Consider the following 7,859-nt stretch of genomic DNA (forward strand, 5'->3'; position numbering starts at 1 on the left):
GAGTGGATGAAAGCTCAGCCACAAAGTAGCTACAGGTCGGTAGAAGCCGTAACACCCTGTTATAAAGTCATTGGTTGTCATTTCTGCCATGTGCTCATATGAAAGTTAGTGTTGTGAAGATCCGTTGTGTGACATCTACTGAAGATATGTAAGTCTGTGGCTGAACTATGAACTTAAGAAGGAAAAAGTGGCACCTTTGTAAATAGATGCATTGCAAAAGCATAAACTATTCTCATCACACAGTGAGAAACATGTACAACAAATTTCACATTAAAGCAACTATTCAACATAATTGGAGCAGTAATTTAAAAAAATTGGAGCAGTAATTAAAAAAAAATTGTTCAAATTATCACATAAGGCATATGTATAATTCAGTTTATAAGAAAACACCCTATTACACAAAGATATCACAATAAAGCCACAAATCAAAGGAGATATCACAAATTTTCTCAATAATGTGCCACAGTGATGGTTAATTCTAGAAATTCTAGTTTTCAATAAAACTATTGTTCACATTTTACGTATTCAACAATATTTAACATTGATGGAATCCCATTTTCTTTGCTCACTTTTCCACTAATTGATTATACTGATTAACATTTTCATATTGGTTATTTTTATTCTCAACTCACATTTTGAAACTATTTTGAAGCGCTTAAGCATTTTTTCTTTTCATCTGCAAAAGTTAGCAAAGGGGCTTTAATGTGTTGACCGTTGCTATGGATTAAAAAATTAGCATAAATGTCCTGTTTATGTGGAGTGTATGATTTCAGAGAGGAAAGATAAACCAGAATGAGTTGCAGCGTAATGTCATCACAGTATTTTATGTCTCTTATGTTGCCTCGGGGACTCTCGAGGGAAAAATAATCAGGCTCAAAATAATCTGTAGTGATTATCTTTAGCCACGGGCTCTGCGGTGACACATGTGTACGTATGGCCAGCCAAGAGCGGATGCATTCATGAGTTGACATTTACAGTGTGTGCTGTGTGGATTGGTATGTCAATTCTAATATATTGTAAATATTGCATTTACTTCCAGACATCAACACACAACAACCGTCATTATACTTGACTGCCACAGTTCAGTCTGCCTCGTAATAGTATCACACTAAATGAATGTTTCTATTGAGCCTTTGACATTTTGAGCATCCAACAGGGTTGTGGATCAGGCATCAGTGCCAAGAAAAATGAACATGTCTTGTTGCTTTTTTTTTCACTGCCTTTGGGTTTAATCAGTACTTGAAAGACTTAGGTTAGCACAGAGTACTGAAATCTCCCCAGTTTTCCTCTAGGCAAATCCTACGTAATGAGTTCATCATAATTAGTATCCTACGGCCGAGACAGCACTATAAGCCAGTCTCCCTGTGGTATAGATCGTCAGGCTGGGATGTACAATCATTGTACGATTTCTGAAGTATTATCTTAAGTACTGCCTGGAACACAGAACATTCATACCAAAGTCATTACAAAGTATCTTCGTGTTCCCATCCATCAGAAACAGCGTTATTTCATGCCACTGCCCCTGTTGCTGTTGTTGTTGTTATTGTTGCTGTTGTTGGTGTTATTGTTGCTGTTGTTGTTTTTAGTCTACTTCATCACAGGCCATACAATTCTTTTTTTTTTACGTTTTTAACTGGCAACAGAATTTTTAATATGTTTTTGATGTCTATAGATGTTTGATTTCAGTCTCCAATAGGTCAGCAACAAACACCAGAGAGAGGGGGGTGGAAGGTTCTGACTTGGGGGGGGGGGAGGGGGCACTGCAAGTACTGTACGCCAAGTTGCATTTGATTTCAAATATCAACTGTAAATACTGACTGCAAAGTTGCACATACCTATGGTACCCCATTTAAAAGTTGCAACTGATTTGGGGAGGGAGGATTTGCAATTATTGACTCTAACTTTCTTACCACAGAATCGATCAATTGCAAGACTTGTAATTGATTTTGGGGATTGGAAACAGATCACAACTAGGAATGTAAAGTATGACTTGTTGTTTAGCAAATTTCTATTGGTGCTGTTTCAGGCAATCATAATTATCATGATTGCTTCTATCGACAGGATGCCGAAATTAGCAATTGGCTCAGGGTATGAAGCAAAGGTAATCACAACAACATCAATGTCAGTTAAGCAGAGTGGTGAAAGTGAAGGTGTGGATTTTCCTCAATGTATAGATCAGCAGTTGCGATCTTACACATTTCATTTGTAGAGGGAGACAAACCTAAGAAAATTCACATCTTAATCTTCACCCCACCGCCTGATAATCTCTTGTTTTCATTGATGCCTTGTCCATCTTGGACTACGTAACATAACAATATTGGAATTTTGGAGCTTGAACAAGCTTGGAGCTTGTTCCAAGTTCATCGTGTCACTGCCGGCAACCATGGATAGCCTGGTGGTAGTGTCGCTGCCCAGAAAGCAGTAGATGACAGGTTCAAATTCTATGGTTCCTTTTTTCCAACATGTTTGTTAAATTATAGATCAGTTCCGATCTTACAAATTTCATTTGTAGAGGGAGAAGAAAATTCACACCTCTATATCAATGTCGTTTAAGCACCAGTTTGTAATTGTTCTTATTTCTGATATGCTCTTAGATCTATTACTGTTTCCCTTGTGGTTTGATATGCTTTGATAAAGTGATAATTAATAATTACACGGGAACTGACATCAAAACACGTACCAGGTTGAAACTTTCAGCATTTAAACATTGCGTGACTGCATGTCTATACGTGTGTGCATGTGTGTGTGGGAGTGCATGTGTGTGTATGTGAGTAAATGTGTGTGATTGTGTGCGTATATCTTTTGCCTGGTTTGTATCACCTTGCATCAACCTTTTCTCCCATGTCATCTCCAACAAGAATTAGGTTAAATTTTACTTCACCAGTCAGTGTTGGTACGGCTTGACATTGTAAGAAACCTCTACGCACTGAAGTATTAGTAACCACATCTGAGGCACAGAATAAGAGTTACTAACGGTACAAGAAACGCTAAATGATATCTTCCAATTCACTTCACACATCACTCAGACATTTCTTCTCTCGGTAACCAAAGAAAAGGTTAAGAAAAATAGGGGGAAAAAAAATTCAAATGTAACCATAGTAACGACTCCCTCATAACATCTTCCAGTAATGACATATTGCGTTGTGAAAAGAATGTCTGCAATGCATCAAGAATGGCTATACAGGAAATAAGTATTTTTCTTTCCCCAATGAAAGTGCTTCTTACACTAGCTACCAAGACATGCACACATACAGTGCTTGCCCTTCTTAGACCACTTGAAGAAAAATAATCCCTGTATCTTCAAGAGAAAAGATTTGGATACTAAAAATTCAGAAGATTTTTCATGTCATATCCTTAAGATTTTAATTTATATGGCTTGCATAAGTCCTTAATTAAAATCCCATGGGTAAGGTTATTTGTCTATCTACAGGGCACTACTATTCAAAATAGTATTCATTAGATGCAAACTTCATACCAAGTGGAAAAAAAAAACAAAACAAAGACAACACCAAAGTAAGTTTAACTCTCAGCAAATCATGCCCTCATTATGCAATTGACATCACACAGATATATGTCACTGACAATAGTGAACGGGTTAAACGCCCATCACAAAAATTGCTGTAAATTTTTTTTTAGTTATCAACCAAGTGTAAGACTTTAAAAACATTCAGCTAACTTTTACACCTAGGATATTTCTAGGCAGGTAGACCGTTTGATTGTGATTAATTCCCAAAGATGGAAGGTGAAGAAAGTGGTGGGGGTTTGGAGCAGATTTTTTTTTTTTTCTTGTGTCAGTTTGGGGCCACTCTAATCATTCTTGCTAACCAGCAAAGATAAGATGTACACCTAAAACAAACAAACAAACAAACATGCAAACCAACCAACAATCAATCAATCACACAAATAAACAAACAAACAAACAAGGACATTTTATTCTAACAGGATTCTAATAGCAAGTCATTGCCAGTATGCATACATAGAGCACACATTATACACTCTTTCTCTTCAAATTAAGCACATGCTGGAAGTGAAGACAGAATGAATAACTACTTACAAAAAAAAGGCTGTAGACATTCCTATTAATTGCCACGATTCTTATGCTCTTATGACTCACCAGAAAAAAAGTACTCCCCAATGACTGTTAAGCTAAATCATGCAATGTGATTGATAATATGAAAAAACAAACTGATTAATAACCATATCCATGATTAGGCCTTCTCTTTCACATGACTCCTTCCCTTCATTTTTTCCCCCTGAAATTCTCATTAACTTTGCACAGAACTCACCAGTTTGCTGATGGCATAGGGGTAAAACAAATAAGGATAAGAAAGTGTTTAAATGCTTGGCAATGCACTGAACAGCAAGTAATTTCCAACCTACTCTGTAGATTAAATATTGAATACTGTAGAAAAATGAAATCTACTGTTCACACACATAGAGCATTTAGAAGATTCCTGGGCCTCACGTTTAATCTCTTATTTTCTCTTTCTCTCTCTTTCTTTCTCATTATTCATCAACCTTAATTGCTTTCTCAATTTTGCGAGCGATTTTTTTTTCTTCTGTTGCTGCATGTGAGATTTGCCATCCGTCTCTATGCAGGAATTCAAGACTTACTGCTGTCCAGAAGATATTGGCAAGAGAAAGATGCGTGATTCTCTCCTGTTGGACAAACAATCACTATCAAGGGATCTGAATGCGTCTCAATGTGGCGTCTTGACAAGATTCATTCGGTCAAAACTCAGCTCTTCGTCGAACGCGTGGCATCACATTGTGACTTTTGTTTCCTCTATTCCATAACCTACCGCAGAAATATTGCTTCGCGGCCGAATGATACGACAAAACTTGTCCTGTGTTTCAGCAAATAATAGCAGCATTCACTCAAGTGAAAACAGCCCGAGTTTGCAGAGGAAAATTGTGCGATGCATGGGATGTGAGAAGGCAACATTCAGCCTGTCTAACTGCAAGGTTCTAGATATTATCACACAAAAAAACCGGCATGGAAGGATTTGAGACGGATCTAAAAAATTAATCAACCCATTGAGAACGAGTCCTGAGTATACTCGGGCAAGTGTCTATGGGAAATGCATGTTGTAGTAAAATTAGCCCGTCCTCAATGGGTTACGAAGGCACAAACTCTTACAGTACTGTACGAGCTGAAATTTTCGCAGTGGTTTTATTTTCGCGAATTTCGCGAATCACCTTTGAACCGCGAATATAACACGCGAAAATAACCACGCGCAAATAACTAAGTTCAGTTAGACCCTCGCAACCGCGAAATTAACAACACGCGAATATGTCCTCCAAGTGGCAATTCGCGAAAATATCTGTACGCAAAAATTTCAGCTCGTACAGTAACTGATTTGCAGTCTTCGGTGTACAGTGTACAGTGGATAAAGTTGACACTACTAGAAATAACCTTATCAAGTATAAATATTATGTACAGGTATATTATTGATTATTAATATTACATATTATATTATTATAGATTATTAATATTACAGATTATATCATTATAGATTATATATTATAGTACAAATATTATTTGCTGCTTTCTGCTCCCCAAATAGGGAGGTAAACATCTACTCTGGTATTGGTATAAGTGGGGTGTTGTCTTCATGTCAGATGAAAATGATAAAACCACAGCTGTAAAGCATGTTATGATTCAAAATCCTTCTTGTACTGAGAAACCTGTCATCTAAGACAAAAAATGGAAAAAAAAAATATCAAGTATTAAAATTATCATCAATATCTGAGGTGGAACAAAAGTAGTTCTCTCCCCCACCCTCCCTCTCTCTTGCTCTCTCTTTTTCTCTCTCTCTCTCTCTCTCTGACTTTCCTTTTCTTCCCTTTCTTCTTTATTCTCTGTTTTTCTACTCCTCTCTCTGTAATGTCCTTCAAGAAAAAAAAATAAAAACAAGCTTGGCATTTTCCCAGCCACTTTCTCAAGATTTTTCCATTTGCAGGGATTTCATACTTTTTTCCTACTTGTATTCTTCTCCATTATCCAGTATTTTTGTACCTGTGATGCAATATATTTCTTCTCTCTTTCTTTCTATATTTTCAGAAATTGTCATTTATCTATCTCTCTCTCCTTACATCATATCTCTTAGCACAAAGTAAATGGCCTTTTTGTGATCTATTTTCATTTTCCTTTTCTGATGTTTTTCCCATGATGTCCATGATAATCTGTAAATAGATTCTGCACAACCTCAGTCTGCATGGGCAGTAGAGATGCAGAGTGTTATTCTCTGCACATACAGTTTGTACATATCTATTCTGATCTATTCAATTATCATTATTATTTTTTTTAAACCCACGGTTGCCCCATCAGTAGCTTATACACTGTCATTCTTGGGGGCCCTGCAATATGATGACAAAGTAACAATTAATTGAAAATGCACCAAGTAATAAATCGAGGACATCCGGTTGTACATAACAATTAACAAATATTGCGTGTAAATATTGCAAAGTAAAACAATGAAAACAATGAAAAAGCACATATTAAGAAAAAAGAGTGCTACCCTTACACAATATTTAGAGGGATATTAAGTTTACCCATTTCTACTCTATCAAAGATAAGTGTATGTATCCTCTTATAAATGTTGTATGATATAGAACAGTATCATTGAGACGTAGCATTTCTGGCTCAAGGTGGGAGCTCATTCTAAAGTCATGCAGTATAGTGCCTGAATGAGTCATAATTGCCGTCAATTCCATGCAATGGTATTCTGCGAAATGTTTTTCGTGATTGATGTGAATGTGGAAAGTGGCACGGTGCTCCGAGGTAAAGACAACATTTCCATCACACCAAATATGGTTTGTAAAAAAAAAAAAAAAGAGAGAGAGAAAAAATGAATGGATATTGCAATGGTAATGATTGCAAAGGTCACATTGATATTGACTTAATTAGGCTATTAATAACCTGCCTACGACCCTATGCGGAAATTGTCATTTTATTCTACCCTTTCTAATAAATTCTTATAGGGGAATCATTTATATGAAAAAGATTTTTTTTTTCTCTTATTCCCTTTAGAATAACAAATAAAATTCTTCCAGTCAGGGACATCACTGGAAATAGCACTAACATTTCAATACATGCTGGTTTTATGAAAAACATTTCAAAGCTACTAAGATAATAAATACACTAAAATTATAATAGAATGGAATATTGTTGGCATGTTAGTGCCTGCATACTACTAGGTATTATACCATCCCTAGATACATTCTTGCTTTTCCAAAGAAGTGGCTGAATATGACAAATAAGTGATGGAAGATAGCTTCAAATTTGTGTAATATGCTATTTAAAGCACAAGCTCTTACAAAATACACAAAGAAATATGATACAACAGATGATTAAAGCATATACAAACACAAAGAAAATGAGGTGCTTACATAGAAAGCATCATAAATTAAAAATGTATTCACTCCTCTGTTTCTCATCGGTATTGAAATTTTCATGACCAATCATCATCTGGCTAATAAAGAATTGCACACTATGGTTTGATTGCCATCATCTGTTTGCCCCACTGGTATGGAAAAACTGCCCTTGACCCTTTCAAGTTACGAAGCAGTAAATAAATTAAGTGCTGCAGATGAACACTCAGTGACTTGGGGGCCAGGCAAGCCGTCCCCCCCCCCCCCCCTTTTGAGATTGGGCTCGTACGTATGTGATGTGCATCAGAGCAGTTAACACTATATCAACATTTTCTTCTCTCAGCTGGTTGTGACATGTATATGCTATACAAGAGACATATTTTTCATACATTCTATATTTCTAAACCCATGAAAATATCAGAAATGTCTGTGAAGCCCCCAAACTGTGGAATAACCTATCATTTCACATCAGGATAACCCCAACT

This window comes from Diadema setosum, chromosome 4 (genome assembly GCF_964275005.1).
Source record: "Diadema setosum chromosome 4, eeDiaSeto1, whole genome shotgun sequence".
NCBI classification, from domain to species: domain Eukaryota; kingdom Metazoa; phylum Echinodermata; class Echinoidea; order Diadematoida; family Diadematidae; genus Diadema; species Diadema setosum.